Genomic DNA, 18,987 nt, shown 5'->3' with positions numbered 1-18,987 from the left:
AACCTGAATAGCCCACCCCTTAACAAGGTCCAGGTGGAAGGAATGAATCAGTAATGAGTAAAGAGTTCACCTCAAACATCTTCCACTCCAGTCCTTTTGTCTGCTTGCTTAGTCAATGTAGCCAATATGAACAGAATCTCATTCATACATTTTACTGTTAGTATATAGAAACAATACTGATTTGGCTTATCTATATTGTATCATGAAAATTACTGAAATTTCTTACATCACTTCATTGGTGTTTTTATGGTTTTCTACACCTAAGATTGTATTAGCTGCAAACAATATAATTTGTTCCCTTTTGTCACAGGTGCCTTCATGTCTTTCTTGCCTAGATGTTCTGACTAGGACTGTAATTCTATGCTGAGTGAATGTAGAGATAGTGAGTACCACTGTCTTCTCCTGACCTCGAAGGAAAAGCTTTCAAACTTTCCCTACTCTGTGAGACATTAGGTGTGTCTTTGCCTTAGAAGGTTCAGCCTGTGTTCTCATATCCACACTATCCTAACGACCTAAGAGTTTTTGTGAAGGAATACTGAATCTTGTCAAACTTCTTTTATTTTTCATGAAATGAGCAGGCTGCCTGCCTTTATTCTGTTAATGCAATTTGTCGCATATAATAAACAAACTTTCCAGCATTGGGATTAACCCTACTTGATCATGGTGAATGATTATGGTCTTTAACATGCTTTATAGGAATGGGGATATAGCCCAGTGGTATAACATTTGCCTACCATATGCACTGCCCAGGGTTTGATCCCAACAACAACAACACACACACAAACACACACACACACTGCTCTTGGTTTGTGTGATAGTATTTTGCTGAGGTGTTTGCTTCTTTGTGTTCAGCAAAGATATTAGCTTGGTTTTGTCATTGTTGTTTTAGTGCTTTTGATTAGTGTCTTTGATTTTGATATTGGAGTAATAATGGTTTTATAGAAGGAATTATAAAATGTAAGTTCAGTTTTATTGGAAGTTTGAGAATTGGCATTGACTTCTTAAAACAGTTGCTGGAATTCAATGATGAAACAGTAAGGACACGGATTTTTGTATTTTGGAAACATTGTTAATGTTCCCATCTCTTCACATTATTATTTCTTAATTTATTTGTGAGTATGTATGTGTGTGTGTGTATATATGTGTGTGCATGCATATGCGTACAGAAGCCAGCACTTTTTACATGAGTGCCCAGGATCTGAACTTGGTCTGCATACTTCTGAGGCCAGTACTTTACCCACACAGCCATCTCCCCACACCCCTCTTTATTTATCAATGATCTGTTCAGTTCTCCTGTTTATTCCTAAATCAATCTTTGCATATTGAATTGTCTAGGAATTTATTCGCTCCTCCAGATGTTCCTAGTTTAGCACATTGCTGTTGATAACAGCATCATATGTTGCTCTGCATTTCTGCTGGGTCATGTAATATCTCTGCTTTGCATTTCTGAATCACGAGATTTTTTTTCTGCTCAGTCTATTTAACATTTTGGGGAGTGGAGATTTCTTTTCATTCCAAAAGCACAGTTCTTTCTCTCTGCAATCTTTGTATTGGTTTCCTCTATTTTATCTGTTGTCATTCTTATTTTCTTTTCTAATTTGTTGAGAAATTAGAGGCAGGTTTGAGACATGAATGCCTTCATTCATGTCATAGATTGTAAGGCAGAAAAGAAATACAGGTTATCATGGGAGAAGCCAGGCTGGAGAAGAATGCTGGAATTGCTGCAGGACCCATGAGGCGCTCACAGAACCAATGGCTCTCAAAAATGAATTTCTAATCTGTTCCTTATGTCAGGGCATGAGCATCACCCTCTGGGGCTCACCCTCAGGAGCATCAACCTCTGATGGCTCTCTCTCTCTCTCTCTCTCTCTCTCTCTCTCTCTCTCTCTCTCTCTCACACACACACACACACACACACACACACCGGGACTCACCCTCAGGAGCATCAACCTCTGCAGGCCAGTTCATACTCTTTCTCTCTCTCTCTCTCTCTCTCTCTCTCTCTCTCTCTCTCTCTCACACACACACACACACACACACACACACACACACCGGGGCTCACCCTCAGGAGCATCAACCTCTGCAGGCCAGCTCACAGTCATTCGCATCACCCACATCACACCATCCCAGGACTCACCCTCAGGACCATCAGAGGACTCTCCTACGTTTCCATTCTTTGTTTTCTTAGATCCTCAAACTATAGCACTAGGTCTTTGTTGGGTTCTCTTTCCTTCTTCTTTGACGTAGCACTCACTGTCTTAAAGGGTCTCCTTGCAGCTGCCCTGTCTGCCTCCTTCCCACTGGCTTTTGCATGCTGCGTTTTCATTATTCTTTATCTCAGGAAAAAATTTAATTTCCTTTTCTTTGTTGACATAACAAATTAAAATAAAACACTGAATTTTGTCATTTTACAAATGACTAAGGGTCAGTGAGATAAGTCAGCTGACACAAGCCCTTGCTGTGCATGCCTGATGCCCTGACTGACATCCTAGAACCTATGGGAGAAGGAGAGCGTCAGCTCCAGAAAGTTGTCCTTTGACTTGTCCTGATGCCCTGACTGACATCCTAGAACCTATGGGAGAAGGAGAGCCTCAGCTCCAGAAAGTTGCCCTTTGACTTGTCCTGATGCCCTGACTGACATCCTAGAACCTATGGGAGAAGGAGAGCGTCAACTCCAGAAAGTTGCCCTTTGACTTGTCCTGATGCCCTGACTGACATCCTAGAACCTATGGGAGAAGGAGAGCCTCAGCTCCAGAAAGTTGCCCTTTGACTTGCACAGGTGTATACAGGCAAAGTATGTATGCAAACACACACGAAAATAAGACACACTTAAAAATATGAAGTAAAGGAACAACAAAAGAGAGTTGGTAATTTCAGTGTCTCATACTTTAAAAACATCCATTTTATGAATCATAAGTTAAACACTCATGAAATATGCATGGGAAATTATGTAGAGTACATGTAAAATAAGGCATTCCCAAATCTGGAAGACTTTATATGCACTAATATTATGACACAAACTTCAAATTAAAGCAAGAAGAAAACATGTCTGCTTTATTGAAACCTTCCCATAGCAACAACATTTAGTTCAACCTAAGAATGAAGGGACGGGGACCACAGAGGTGGCTCAACAGTTAAGGGTATGTCCTGTCCTGCTCTTACAGAAGACCCAGTTCAGCTCACAGAACCCACATCAGCTAGCAGGCATCCATCTGTGGCTCCAGCTATGGGAGCTCCTAAGTCATTTTCTGGCTGTGTAGGTGCCCACACACATCATACATGTTGTGTGTGCATAAATAATAAAATAAGTACTAAGTAATAAAATAATTTAAAAATAAAGAAGCTGATAATAAAATGGCTAAAAAAATTTAAAAGATAACTACAGTAGTCTGGGTGTTTGGAGGGGTTGTTTGGGTTTGGGGGGACGATTCAAGACAGGGTTTCTCTGTATAACCCTAACTGTCCTGGAACTCACTCTATAAGCCAGGCTGGCCTCAAACTCACAGAGATCCACCTGTCTCTGCCACCCAATGGCTGGAATTAAAGGCAAGCACTACCACCACCTAAAAATAGATTCATTATGACACATAACAATCAAAAAACTAAGTGTCCATACTAAAGAAGTGATATTAAAAGCTGAAAAGGAAAAAGATCAACTAAGATAAAAAAAAAAGGCAGACCTATTAGAATAACATCTGATTTTTCAATGGAGATTTTAAAAACAGACTCTAAGAGGTCACAGATGTCAGCCCACACTACTGTACTCAAAGCATCCAATAACAATGGATTCAGAAAGAAAAACCCTCCACAATGAACCAAATTTAAGAAGTATCTGTCTACAAACCCAACTCTACAGAAGGTGATAGAAGGAAAACTTCAACCTAAAGAGATTAATGACAGCAAAGAAACACAAAGAATAACTAATCTTAGACCAGAAAGTCAAAAGAAAACTATACTATCACAACAAAATATCAGAAACCAGCAAACACTGTTCATTAATAACTCTCAATGCCAATGGTGTCAATTCACCAATAAAAAGGCACTAATAGGATGGGTGCAAAAGCAGGGTCCATCCTTCTACTGCAGCCAAGAAATAGCCTTTAACAAGGCTAGACATCACCTCAGTATAAGAGGATTATACTGATATTCCAAGAAAATGGGCCCAAGAAATAAACTGCTGTTATCTGACAAAACAGACATCAAACCAAACCTATCAAAAAAGAATAGGAAGGACACTACATACTCATCAAAGGGAAAAAACTCCACCAAAAAGACTACCTTAGTTAGAATTTCTGCTTCTGTGAAGAGACACCATGACCACAAAACTCTTATAAAGGAAAACATTTAATTGAGGCTAGCTTACAGTTTCAGAGGTTTAGTCCATTGTCATCATGGCAAGAAGTACGAAGACGTGCAGGCAGACATGGTGCTAGAGAAGGAGCTGAGAGTGCTACATCTTGACCTGGAGGCAGCAGAAGGAAAAGCTATGTACCATGTTGGGCACAGCTTGAGCACATAAAATACCTCAAAGCAACAAAGAAGGATGTTTCTCAACATTGAAAGGATTGGTTCCTCAAAAATATTAATATAATGGATGTGCATACACTTAACAAGAGAACCTCCATAAACAGAGAGCTGATTCAGATGGAAAATATGATTCCATGGAACCTACATCCATAGCTGGAGATTGTCACACCTTTTACCAACTAACAAACAGAATCCAAGAGATTAGTTACTGAGAAATTTCCAATTACATTTGTGGGCTCTTTGTCCTAAACGGGTGCACTAGAGCACCACACAGTGGAAGAATGTGGGCAGCGCCTGTGCCTCTGGGGCACAGCAAACAGTGGATCATAAAAAGGCCCATTACACTTGTTAAAATTGATATTTTGTATTTTATATTTGCTCTGATCAGAATGGAGCTAAATTTGATATGAATATAATGATAATTATAAAGTTTCTCAATATTTGAAAATTGGAAAACATTAATAATTCTAAATAACCATGGGCCAAATAGATAATCACAAGGATAATAGGAAACTAATTTTGCACTCTGTTCTCCTGAAAATATCAGATCTCAAAGCCTCTGCTTAGAAGGGAATGTTTAGTTAAAAAAAATATTTGAGAAAATAATAATAATTTTAAAACCAAGATTCTAAAGTTTAACTTTAAGATGCTAAAATTAAAGAACTAGACAATGTTTACCCAAAGTATAAGGAAATAGGAAAATAAAGAATATAAACTATTTTCTATTGTTTTATTGAGCTATACATTTTTCTCCACTCCCCTCCTTCCACCCCTCTCCCTTTCTACCCTCTTCCATGACCCCCACAATCTTAATTTACTCAGGAGATCTTATCTTTTGTCACCTTCCTATATAGATCCATGTATGTCATTCTTGGTCCTCTTTGTCATCTAGGTTCTCTGGAATTGTGTACTGTAGGCTGGTTTTTCTTTGTATTATGTCTAAAAGCTAGTCTTTCTGGGTCTGGGTTACCTCACTCAGTATGGTTTTTTCTCGATCCAACCATTTGCCTGCAAATTTCAAGATGTCATTATTTTTTTCTGCTGCGTAGTACTCCATTGTGTAAATATACCACATTTTCCTTATCCATTCTTTGGTCAAGGGGCAGTTAGGTTGTTTCCAGGTTCTAGCTATGACAAACAATGCTGCTATGAAGATAATTGAACACATGTTCTTGTGGTATGATTGAGCAGCCTTTGGGTATATACCCAAAAGAAGTATTGTTGGGTCTTGAGGTAGATTGTGTCCTAATTTTCTGAGAAATCCCCATACTGATTTCCAAAACAGCTGTTCAAGTTTGCACTCATCACTAATAGAGGAATGTTCCTCTTACCCCACAACCTCTCCAACATAAGTTGTCATCAGTGTTTTTTATTTTGGCCATTCTGACAGGTATAAAATGCAATCTCAGAGTTGTTTTGATTTGCATTTCTCTGATAACTAAGGATGTTGAGCATTTCCTTAAGTGTATTTCAGCCATTTCAGATTCGTCAGCTGAGAGTTCTCTGTTTAGGTCTGTACCTCATTTTTAATGGATTATTTGTTCTTTAAGTGTCCAATTTCTTGAGTTCTTTGTATATTTTGTATTTTTGTAGATCAGACCTCTGTCTAATGTGGGATTGGTGAAGATCTTTTTCCATTCTGTAGGCTGCCATTTTGTCTTGTTAACCATGTCCTTTGCTTCACAGAAACTTCTCAGTTTCAGGATATTAACATATAAAAGAATGCAAATAGATCTACCTCTATTGCCATGCACAAAACTCAAGCCCAAATGGATCAAAGACCTCAACATAAAACCAACCACACTGAACTTCATAGAAGAGAAAGTAGGAGATGCATTGGTACAGGAGACCACTTCCTAAATATAACCCTAGTAGCACAGACACTGAGAGTGACAATAAATGGGACCTCCTGAAACACAGAAAATACTTTTAAAGCACTACAAATATGAGATAATAAGACTAAAATGTTGGACACATAGATACTTCTGAGATCCAAGGATTAGGCTAGTATTGTGCTCTCCCTAAAGTTGGGAACACCAATCTCATTAAAGTGTCATGGAATAGCCAATTAGAAAGAAGAAACAACAAGATAATCATAATAATAATAATATTCAGTATAATAATTGAATTATTAAATTGAAAATAGTTCTTTCCTTATGCAAAGAACTTCCCACAACTTTCTTAAAATCCTGATGAACTGGTAAAAACGTAAGCCCTAAAATGCTGTGCCTGTTTTTGCAAAGCATTCTACCTTTTCTCACAAGTGTTTGTTTTACTTTGACAATACATTTATCCGAGGTAGCAAATGGCCTCAACTAAAGAAAGTGGCTTTTTCCCTCCATTCTTTACAGGCTGTAGCAAAAACTCGTGATGTGAAAACACTGTCTCGATGCTTGTACTAGAACAGATGCGGTAAATACCTGCTTGTTGTCCTAATAGAAACACTGAAGAAGCACTGTAAATGTGGAGAACAACCCCCAGTGAACTGAATCCTCTGAATATAAAATATTAGCATCCCATCAATTAATTAGCTTCTCCTTCTAAAGCAACTGTAAGAGGATCGCAGAATGAAAGTAGTAATTAGCCTGATCATAACTAATCAGTATAGTTTGTCCTCAGGACCACATCATATAACTCTTAAGAGGGAGCTAAAATGACATTTTAAGTATTATCAAGGATTAAAACTTTGGAGTGCCCATATTCAAAAGTTACAGCATAACTTTTAGTGGACAGATTTATTTCACAGACGTATAACTTAAGGTTTTCATCTGAAGCAGTGTAGGTCATCTCTTTAAAGGTGCTGCGTGAGTTATGATTTAGGGAAATGAGAAATGATTTAATTCCAAATAGCCCTGAATGAAGAATTTCCCCCATTAAAACCCCATTCTATAGGGAGGTGATGTGGGAGTGTCATATATCAATCTGTTGATTTCATTGGTTAAGTAATAAAGAAACTGCTTGGCCCTGATAGGTTAAGACATAGGTGGGAGGAGTAAACAGAACAGAATGCTGGGAGGAAGAGGAAGTGAGCTCAGAGGACATGCTCCCCTCTCCCGGACACACGCGATGAAGCTCTGACCCAGGATGGACATAGGCTAGAATCTTCCCAGTAAGCGCACCTTGGGGTGCTACACACATTATTAGAAATGGGCTAGTCCAGGTGCGAGAGTTAGCCGAGAAGAGGCTAGATATAATGGGCCAAGCAGTGTTTAAAAGAATACAGTTTGTGTGTTGTTATTTTGGGGCATAAGCTGGCCAGGCGACCAGGAGCTGGAGCAGCAGGAATGCAACCCGCAGCTCTTACTACAGGGAGGTAGATAATGGACTACCAAGATCCTCTTTAAAAATTCAATAAACTGCAAAAAAAAGGGGGGGGTCATGAAGATACTGTGTATGAATTCTCCCAAAGCCATCAGTGGAATGTGGCAGAGTATGAAAAGGGTTGACTTGTGGGAAATATCACCACTGGAAGAGAAATCACCCAATACCAGGACTTTGCTTGAGTAAATGGAATTGGATAATCATGTAAGGGAGGAGCCGTAGTTTAGTCCTACTGAGTTTCAATACAGTTCTACTGTGTTATTCTGCAAGAGTACAGTAGCTTGAGATACTCATGTATAAGAAGTAGGTGCAAATTAAAATACATTTGATCGCTGTCAAAATACAAATTTTTCCAGTTTAGCACTAGAAATTTCATGATAGGAAAGTACATGACTGCCACAGAAACAGATGAACTTCATTATTGTCATTAGGATAGTAAATTCAGACACAGATAATTATTAAGATATAAAATATTTTGAGATTATTGGTAGTTCTGTGGATTTCATTTTCACTATAAACTCCATTAACTTGTATGGTTTTGAAACCAAACAAATTAAATGGTACAAATACCTTCAGTGAATAAACTACCCAAAGGTAAAGACCAATTAAACAGTCTGACCTTTTAAGGTTATTAGAAACCAAGAAGAGTAATTCTTTTTAAGTATTCCCTCTATTTCTTATTATTCCAATGACTTGGTCAAATGTTGCCCTCATCAGGCCTGATGTAGTTTACCACTGAATTTCAGCTGGCATGGGCTGAACTTGCCACTCACTGAAAGAAAGAGCTCCGGCAGGGAAAATTCTACAGATAACTAGTATAAACCCAGGTCAATTTGAAGACTAGTTTTAATTTTGAGAAGGAAATGGCATCAGAGAAATGTCTGTTCAGCTCAGGCATGAATCCTTGCTTTTACTGGCAAATTAGCTTTGTCACCCCCCTGGTTAAAATCACTTCCCTCTGTCGTCTGAGTAAAACTGAAGAGCTAGTTCAGATTTATGAATCCTGCCTAGCCTGGGTCAGTGGCAGCATTACATGCCTTGCTTCCCACTGGCACACTAACCTCCTCTTTCATGACCACACATGGTGGTCTTTCTCCTTCTAGGCCCTTGCATCAGCCGGTACTTAGTAACAGTCTCTGCCCACACAGTCTACCAGGCAGGGCTGTCCTTCAGCAGGCCCCCACCCTACTGTCACCTCCTCAAAGAGATCTCTCCTAGGTGTCTAAAGTAGAATTATACATATTTAACTCATTGCCCTGTTAGTTTTACTTCTGGGACTTAAAACAATCTTTGCCTCATTTGCTTACTGGGTTATCGCTCGTACATTTTAGACTATCGTCTAGGTGAACCTGGGTAGTTAGTTCTAAACTCTGAAATTGCTTGCCACCCCTCTCTGGCACACAGCCCTGTGTGTGATGCAGGTGAATTTCAGTTCTATTGAATTTTCTCTTACTTTTACCAATAGTCAAAATCTTAACGAGAATCACCGTGACCGCTGGGTTGTCTTGGCTGACATGTCAGTATGCTTTCCTTTTGAATCAGGTAGAAATGAATGGAAAAGTGACTACATTTTAGAAACCTCTGGAAACAAAACTATCTGATAGACTGAGTATAGGACGTGAATTAGTGAAAGCTCATTTTCACACCTGTGGAAACGGAGACGTAAATTTGCTAGCTGTTGGAAAAATCATGGGGATGAGTGGGCATGAGGGAGATGGAGACACTTTCAGTTTTGTGTATATTAAATCCTAAGTGTTTATATATTCATTTAAATGATGATAAAACAGTGGTTATGTAGCTGAATATAAAGCTGATGGCAAAATCAGGCTAGGGGACCACTGGAGCAGGAATGAAAATCACCATTGTTGTAGACCTTCCCCATGGGTAACCTGAATGATGGACTCCACCTTTCTACTATTCCAGACACACACTTAGGCTCTCTGAGTTCAGATGCCAGTGCACTCGAGTGTGTCCAGAAATCCTACGCAATTCATCTGCTCGGCACTTCTGTTTCACCTCCATTCCTTACCTTGGTTTTCATGTATCCACTACCCTAGCTCTGTAAAGGAAACAAGGCCTGAAATTTCACTGCTGAATTCACAGCAACTCTTTCTCCTTCGCCTTACTTTTTCACTTTAAAGACATTAACCTATGTGTTTGCCAAATGACTGAGCATTAAATGGAGCTGGGCAGCTTCCTTAAAGGCAAGTGATGCCTTTGGCTTTTCTGTACCTAAGGAGGTGACCCTTAAGATCGTATTATATCAGAGGATAATTGATGTTCTGCGTGTCCCGTTCTTGTTACCTTCCTCCTAGTTGATGTTTGCACGGCAAAGAACATGTTCCTTTGGATATCTTAGCAATTTATTACCCTGAACCAATCAGGTCATTGGCAAACACAGCCCAGCACGTCTGTGTTCAGCTATAAATGAAAACAGATGTCTATTTATAGATCTAGCAGTCATATTAGTATGATTTTAATTCATTACTGTGAGTTTCTGCACAATTTTAGTCTCACATTTGGTAGAAATTATAAAATCCTGTATTAAAACTGTCTTTTTAAGAGGTAGGGCTATGGAGTACCGATTATTAAATAAATAAATAAATAAATAAATACAGACAAAACAGTTTAACACAGTTGCCTGAGCAGAGCAAAGTGACTTCCTTGTAAGTCCTTATTTTTGAGCTTTCAGAAAAAGAAGCTAATGCTGGGGCAGAAATGTGCAAAACTGAAGCCTTACAATATTCTCGAATCTAACTGAATCAGTCAGAGTTCTGCCTGGAGGGAGAAGGGAAGGAGCGAGGCTACTTGAGGTGGTTATGAAGGCTCACAAGACATGCAGGAAGCAAGATGGCAATGCAGGTGAGACCTCTAATCTCTTGTTTTCATCCGAAGGATTAAGACACAAGAGACCTACCATTTAAATTCCAGTCTACAAATGGATGGGGAAGGTGTCCAAGAAAATAGATGTATATTTCACTTTCAGTTTGAATCAAGAAGCCTGAAGGAACGGCTGCCTGTGCTCAGTTGGGAAGCAGGATGTTCCTACCACATGAAGGCCAGTCTTTGTTCTAGACAAGTCTTGGGTTCACTGGATTTGAACCTCTCAAGCAAGGAAGGCAATCCCTTCACCTCGGTCTATCAATTCAAACATTCACATCAGCCAACAGCATTGTCATAGACACTCACATAAAGAATGTTTGATGATATAGCTAGACATTGATGGCTCAAACAAGATGACACATTAAATCAGCCATCTCATTGCTGAAGAATTATGATTACATATTTATTTTTGTTCAGGTGTCCCAAAGAAATGACTCAAGAGATCAACAAAATTCATGCTAGTTCTTTTTCATGTATACCGTTTCTTTCCCTGAACACTTACTTCAAGTCTTAGAATACTACTATAATTCTATAATTTGGGGAGACTAAGAAAATCTTAGCTTCTGGTTCCATGTCTACTGGACTGCTTCTTGTCTTGGTAAATTCAATTAGTGTTATACAATTCTACTCCTCTTGAGTCCAAGAAGCACACTGGACCCGGAAACTCCTGTGGATCTCTCCTAGGAATGGCTTTGAAACTGGAGACAGTTCTCTCCTATTCTGGCTGTGCGGATTCCTCATGAGTGGAGATGAACTAACCACCAGCTCTCAATACAAGAGGAAGTCTTTTGTAGTAACTGTGGTGGTTAGTGTGGCGGAAGAACCAGGCAAGCATGACTAACCTAAACTGTTTATTGACCCACTAGAAAAGAACAATAAGTTCATAATATCCATGATGTCCACCAATAAGCACAGTCACATTCATATTTATGCAAAACTGTACCAAGCTTTTTTTAATTTAGTTTGGACTTAGGGGAGAAAATATGAGAGGTGAAGGGAACTAAATAATTTAACAGCTCTTTCTGCCAGGATGTGTAAACCAGACTTAAGCATCTAATTCCTTCCATTTCTTTATGATTAATATACAGGTTCATTGTTTTGAGCTAGTTTCACTATCAGTGAATCCTTAATGCTTGCTTGCAAGGCTATAAATAGACAGCACCCCTCTGTGGTCCCAGTCACACAGACCACTTCCTATTGTATACTACAGATCAAAACAAATATTAAATTGAATAATTTTCCTACCAACCTTCTATTATAGTTCTTCACTTTTAACACTTGTATGTAGATGCATTTATGTATATTTTAATAAGTTACCCCAGGTTATTTTTGCTTTCCTTTGTGTATGTGTATACATGTGGTGTGCATCCTTATATGCATTTTGATGAAGATGCACATGCACATAAAGATGCGTGCATGTGAAAACCTGGTTGTGGCCAAGAATCTTCCTCAGTGATTCTCTTCTAGATAAACTGTTTGAGGCAGGGGCTCTCAATCAAATGAGAGCTCCTGGATATGGATAGCAACATTAGCAGACTTGTTCTGGGAACAGCCTGTCATACAAACCTGGAATTACAAACGACCACTAATGCCCACCCAGAATGTAAGCTTCTACATTTAATGGCTAGGTCAACTTCCCAGTCATGCCATCTTACTGTTAAGTGTAGAGATTTTTTTAAATAAAATTGTATTTGAGGTTCAGGAGAAAGTCCATAGTGAAAAACACAGATTTATTTAGGGTTAATTTTACCCCTTATCAGCTAATTTCCCCCAAAAAATCTAAATGCATGTCCACTGCATAAGCAGTGTTGCAGGCAGTTGTCATACATTAATTTGAAAACACTACAATTATCCCACTGTGCCTACTGATGAAGACAGCCAGATAAGATCGCTCAAGTCTGGGGTCTGAATCTACATTGACTAAATTAGCTCTCCCCCACTTTCCCAGTTCTCATTCATCAGGTAATATGCAGCTAAAATTAAAGGTGAGGGTCGTGGTGTTTCACTGACAGTGAGACCTGCTCGGCCGCTGAACATGTGGACACTGAGCAAATTGAATTTCTGATGATTGGAAGCCCTCTTGGGTCCGGCGGATTACAAGAATCTTTCACTATGGGAGAGAAAGAGACTAAAATGCCCTGAGCACTCTGTGTGCTCCCATTTATATAACTATATTCTTTCCTAAAATAGAATGTTCTGCCTTTACATCCTTTACAAAAAGTCACGTATTTTTTTTCTATCATATCTTCCAGCCAAATGACCATTGTCTTGGGCTTATTAATTTATCATCCCCTGAACATATCATACCAAGTAATAAAACTGAACTACAGGGCCGTTCTTACTGATTTCTGGGAGAGGATTGGACAAATTTATAGTCAAACTGTTCGCTGAGTCTATCTTGACTTAGGTGCAATATTAACAGGTACCTAGTCACCAAAACTTAAGAGGTTTTCACTGTTTTTCCATTGGGCTGATCCATAGACAGTACATGAAGCTGAACAAGAAAAGTAAAAGGCAGCCTGAGAGTTCTTTTATGTGGCTCTCTTTTGATGCCTGCACTTGTCACAGCCCCCTTACTTCAGGTTCTACGCTTAGCTTGTGTTGATTGTTTGGCCAGCTGTGTTGGGAGTTCTGCACAACAGCAAAGGCGACGTGATAACTGGGAACAGCAAGGATGCAGGTTGGGAAGTACTTCTAAAAGCAAATGTGGGGCTTTGCTAATAGATTTCGGAAACCCGGTTATTCAGCTGTTTCTGCTGCTTCTGTCTTTCCAAGTCAAAACAAGGGCAGTCTTAAACCTGTGCAAATTAACTCTCCCTCAGCCAGAGTGTCTCAGAGGCCACCTCATAGAAGGCCAGTACAAAAAGCACAGAAGTAGGGCCTCAAGTTCTCAGAGAAAGGCTAGTTGTCCCAGCAAGGTCAATGGCATCTGCTTCTTCACTGACTCAGCAGTTACTCCAGGCCGAATAGAATTCTATTTTGGAAGTTGGGTGCAACTTGGACCCCACCATTGAAGTTCCTTTTCTCTTATATTTTATATGTTGGTAGAAGGTGCACATTATTAGAAGGGGACCAAAAGGCATTCTGTGAGGGAATAGCAGATATATTTTATGAATGTGCGGCCTTTAATAAGAGGTTCTTAACAGGTCTCTGCTGGCTACATCCCAAGCTATTTCTAGCCCAGAAAGAAAAAGAAGCTAGAATAATTACCATGTGGCTGTTCCCTCGTGGCTCACCTATCACTATCGCTCCATCTTAATGACAGTACCATAAGAGGTGGCTGATTTGTCAGCCAGTCAGGCTCAGAGTGCTTAGAATTATGTCTGAAAACACAAGTTTGCTTACTTAAAAGGCTTAGTAAAAATTCAATGCTTAAAGTAGGCTTTTTTCCTTTGAATAGTTTTACATTAAAAAAAAAAACAAAGAAAAACACTTGACATTAATTCTGACTCAACAAGACTCAGGTTAGTGAACTATCATGGATTGCCAAGAACTTAGTGCCATATCACTTCAGAAATGATGGATGCTTAGCAATTACTGATCTCACATTGCACTGACAGTCTTGGCACTGAAAGTGGGAGCTGTTCGGAATGATAAATGGATATGACAATTTATTAAAGATCAAAGGCACGATTAGCATTGGGTACAGATGAATCCATTTAGAAAGGACATAGGAGAAGGAAAACAAAAACAAAGATCAAGAGGATTTAAAAATGTAAGAATTTAAACTTGGAATGAAAGGCATACCTGTAGGACACATTCCATTTTTAAAAGCAGAAAGTCTAGAAATGTAGCAGCAGTGTACCTTAGAGGTAAGGAAGGCATAGGCATACGTGAAACACGCTTCTAACACTTCCATGACCTCACCTACCCATCCCCTGATGGAGTCTCTCCTTTCTCCTCTTCTGGTCATGGGCATGCACTACCATGGCTTAAGGCCTCTGGTTTGACTACAGTCCTTGCCATGGTCTGGTTAATTTCAGCGCCGAGTTTCCCTCTCTCAAATGGAAATGGAAGACATGAAATACTAAAACTGAAAAAGCTATGGGACAAAGCAATTCCCCTCATGACTCTGTGGCATGTCTGCTGAAACAATTAGTAGATGCGACACACTGATATTTGTAATGGCACATAACATTAGCAAATCTTATATGGATACAGTATGGAATACTATTAAACTGGAAAGAAAAATAAAACCATGCCAGGGGTGGCAGTGCACGCCTTTAATCCCAGCAATCGGGGATGAGGTAGGTGGGTCTCTATTAGTTCATGAACATTCATGAATATCTTAATCTACAGAGTAAGGATAGTCAGGGATATTTAATAGGATACTGTCTCAGAGAGAGAGGGGGAGGAGGGAGAGAGGAAGAGGGAGGGAGGTGAAGGACGCTTAAAAGAAATCCCACACTAGCTCAGAATTGAGACTAATAGAGGGTTATTTATTTAGGGGCAGACTCACAAATCACAATCCTCTGCTGGAACAGAGAACAGCAACCAAATCCTACAGCCGGAAAAGAGGCTAGGGGCCTGCTTTGCATCTGCATAAATAGTAAAAGAGGCCACACCCAAGTGGACGGGTAACTTAAAGGCTACTGGCTGTAGGAATTCCTACAGGGAGGGAGGAAGGGGGGACGGGGGGGGGGAGAGAATCATGAACCTGCCTAGAAAGAATGGAACTAGAAAAGATCATACTACGTAAGTAAGTAAGGTACCGAGTAAGGTAACCCAGAAAGACAAAGATCACATGTTCTCTCTCATATGAGAGTCCTAGCTCCAGAACTTTCTATGTGCATCCATAGCCTGCAGTAACTACAGAAAGCAGCAAAATAAAAGGAACCATCACAGGGGTGGGAGATCAATAGAGACAGGAATAACAGAGCACATGGGATCTGAAGGGGGAAACGGGGAAAACGGGGCTGTAGTTAGGGAGATGTAGGAAAATAAATACAGACTAAGAAGGGATGGGGGGTAGATAACAGTAAGGATGTTTGAAAAAGTCATGAGGAATCACACTATTAACTACCTAAAATACCAAAAACCACACATGGTTTGTGTATAAACACATACACTTCAAATGAAAATTTCCCATCTGGGCTGACTATGCTCTCCCCAAGACCCAAGGACAATCTAAAAAAACTGCCAAGACTAGGTATGAAAGCCCTCTTTTGAGTCATCAGTCAGGAATGTACAAGAGATTTCCAATATATTATAGCGTGTTGCTGTGCTCTTGGTTGACTCCCAGTGTTGAAAGTCCCAATTACTGAAAACATAAGAATATTTGAATAATTGGTCATTCAGGAGTGGTGCTAATTGAGAGGGATTAGGAGGTGTGACCTTGTTGGATAGGTATGACCTTGTTGGAGGAAGTGTCTCTCTACAGGGTGAGCTTTGGGGTTTCAAAAGCTCAAAGCGGGCCCAGTGTGGTAATTTGAATGTAACTGGGCCCCATAAGCCCAGGGAGTGATGCTACTGGGAGGCACGGCCTTACTGAAGGAAGTGTGTCACTGAAGGGGCAGGCTTTGAGGTGTCTACTCAGTGTCACCGTCCATTTCCTGTTGTCTTCTGACCAAGATGTAGCCAGCACCATGTCTGCCTACACGCTGCTGTGCTCCTTACCATGATGATAATGAACTAAGCCACTGAAACTATAAGCCATCACCCCAATTAAATGCTTTCCTGCCATGGTCATGGTGTCTCTTCACAGCAATAGAAACCCTGACTAACACATTCAGTGTCTCTCTCTTCCTGTTCCCTGCCAATCTGGATGTAGAATTGCCAGCTCTTTCCCCAGCACCATGGCAGCCTGCATGCCATCATGCTTCCTCCCATACTGATAATGAGCCAAATCTCTGAAACTGTAAGCCAGCCCCAACTAAATGCTTTTCTTTTCTATGAGTTGCCATGGTCATGGTGTCTCTTTATAGCCTTACAATTTCTTTTATCCCACAGTTTGACAATGTTATCTAAAGAGCCTGAATTCAGCTGTTGTTCGTGGATAGGAGACCACTGATGTTACCCAGCCTGTAGGTGAGGTGAAGGATAACAACACCAAAGATCCATCATTAGTTCAGGGACCCCACAGTCTAACATGCCTATCTGTGCTTCCAGGTGCCAAACGTTTACAAAGGGGAGAATGGGGACCACAATTAAACACTTTATTTCCTGTCAACGTTGACTTAAGACCACCATGTTCAATGTCCCACCCTCTAACTGCATGATCCCAAGATGCACTGCAGATTTCTTCAGCATCTGACCAAAGTACTGAGCAAATTGTTTCTGTGTGACCAGAGAAGGTCACCAAAGGAGTCCTTGTTAGCCCCAATTGCTGATTTCCATTTCTTTCTCAGCTGATTTGTTGGTTCTTCCATTTCATCTTCTTCATCTTTAGTGACTGCAAACCAGATCTTCAGCATCTTATCCCAAGAGGCACTGCAAGATTTAGTTCCTGAGCTATCCATGCAATAGAACCCACAACCCCAGCATGATTTCTGCAGCAGTGTGGAGCTTGCACTTTGCTCCTCTCCTCATTCTGGTCCCATAAGAGAACAGTCTGGTCCACTGGAGCACTCACTAGTAAACAGGACAAACTGTCCTTTTTCACCCACGTCACATCTTTTACAACATTTGTATGTCCCACAATGGTCATTATTGATTTTCCTTCAAAGGATCAGATCTGAAAAGTCTTATCATAAGAACCAAATAAGGTCTATTCTTCTGCCCCTTTGATTGAGCTAACCCAGTCATCATGGAACATGAATTGCTCTGACTAGGGTGTGGTCCATTTTTCTTCATTTTCTAGTTCAACAACCTCTTCCAATGAGATGTTTTCCAGTTCTATATATTTGACAAAGGACATTCTGATGTGGAAGGTCCTTCTGTCTATGTGTTGCTTTCATTAGTTAATGAATAAAAAACTGCCTTGGCCTGTTAATAGGGCAGAACTTCGGTGGGGGGGGACTGGATTGAATGCTGGGAGAAGGAAGGCAGAGAGAGAGACACCATGGAGCTGTGGCCAGAGTCAGACATGCTGAAACTTTGCTGGTAAGCCACTGCCACATGGCGATACACAGCTTAGTAGAAATGGGTTAAATTCATATGTAAGAGTTAGCCAATAAGAAGCTAGAGATAACGGGCCAAGCAGTGATTTAATTAATACAGTTTCTGTGTGATTATTTTACGTCTAAGCTAGGCCGCCGGGAAAAACAAGTGGCCTTCCCTCCAACTTGGGTTGACACTCAAATAGCTGTAAGTCTGTAGCTAGTGCAGCAGAAGCTGAGCTTCTGCTGTCTTCCTCCGGTTTCCTCAGTTCATACCATGTGATTCCTTTCCACAGGCACCCAGGCCACACACATCAACTACCTCAGACTGCACAGCAGAAATACAGAGATTAAATTTAGTCTATATCATGCAATGTCCTATTGTCTACATTTATTGTGGTTGAAAGTTTTACTGGGTATAGTTGGGCTGGCATCTGTGGTCTCTTAGAGTTTATAGAGCATCTGTTCAAGCCCTTCTGGCTTTTATACTCTCCATTGAAAAATCAAATGCTATTCTAATAGGTCATCATTTATATGTTATTATACATGCATATGTATATACATATATATTATTTCTTTGTTCTATGCATTTAGTGTTTTTATTATTATGTGTTGAGGGGACTTCCTTTAATGGTTCAGTCTATTTGGTATGTTGAATGCTTCTTGTAACCTTGATAGTCATATCCTTCTTTGAGTTAGGGAAAGTTTTTTCTATGATTTTGTTGAATATATTTTCTGTGTCTTTGACATTAGTTTCTTCTCCTTCCTATATTTCTATTATTCTTACATTTGGTCTTTTCACAGTGTCCTGGATTTCCTGGATGTTTTATGCCTGGAGTCTTTTGGATTTAATGTTTTCTTTGACTGAGGTATCCATTTTTTTCTAGCATGTCTTCAGTGCCTGAGTTTCTCTTCTATGAGACTTGCCCACTGAGGTTTCTGTTCAAGTTCCTAAATTTTTCATTTCTAATTTCCCTCAGTTCAACTTTTCTTCATTGATTCTATTTCTATATTCAGGTCTTGAACTGTTTTATTCATTTCCTACTACTTCTTTATGTTTTCATATATTTCTTTAAGGGATTTATTAATTTCCTCTTTAAGGATGTCTATAATATAAAGTCTATTTTAATGTCTTTTTCTTGTGCTTCATCATGTTGGAATACTCAGTGCCTGTTTTGGTAGGGTTTCTGGAATCTAGTAGAGACATATTGTCCTGACT

The 18,987-nt window shown here is 39.8% G+C and overlaps 1 protein-coding gene and 1 pseudogene across 2 annotated transcripts in view; both read right to left on the bottom strand.

Annotated features, from left to right (window-relative positions):
* Nucleotides 1-18,987, bottom strand: part of Tmem232 (transmembrane protein 232) — a 256,911-nt gene that overhangs the window by 89,953 nt on the left and 147,971 nt on the right. The gene's annotated exons all lie outside the window — the stretch shown is intronic.
* Nucleotides 14,049-17,587, bottom strand: LOC121433357 (annotated as a pseudogene).

Source organism: Microtus oregoni, unplaced genomic scaffold, assembly GCF_018167655.1.
Source record: "Microtus oregoni isolate MIOR12 unplaced genomic scaffold, Mior012 000038F_ref0000394, whole genome shotgun sequence".
In the NCBI taxonomy this organism is placed as follows: Eukaryota; Metazoa; Chordata; class Mammalia; order Rodentia; family Cricetidae; genus Microtus; species Microtus oregoni.
This window is presented reverse-complemented; position numbering and strand designations above follow the sequence as displayed.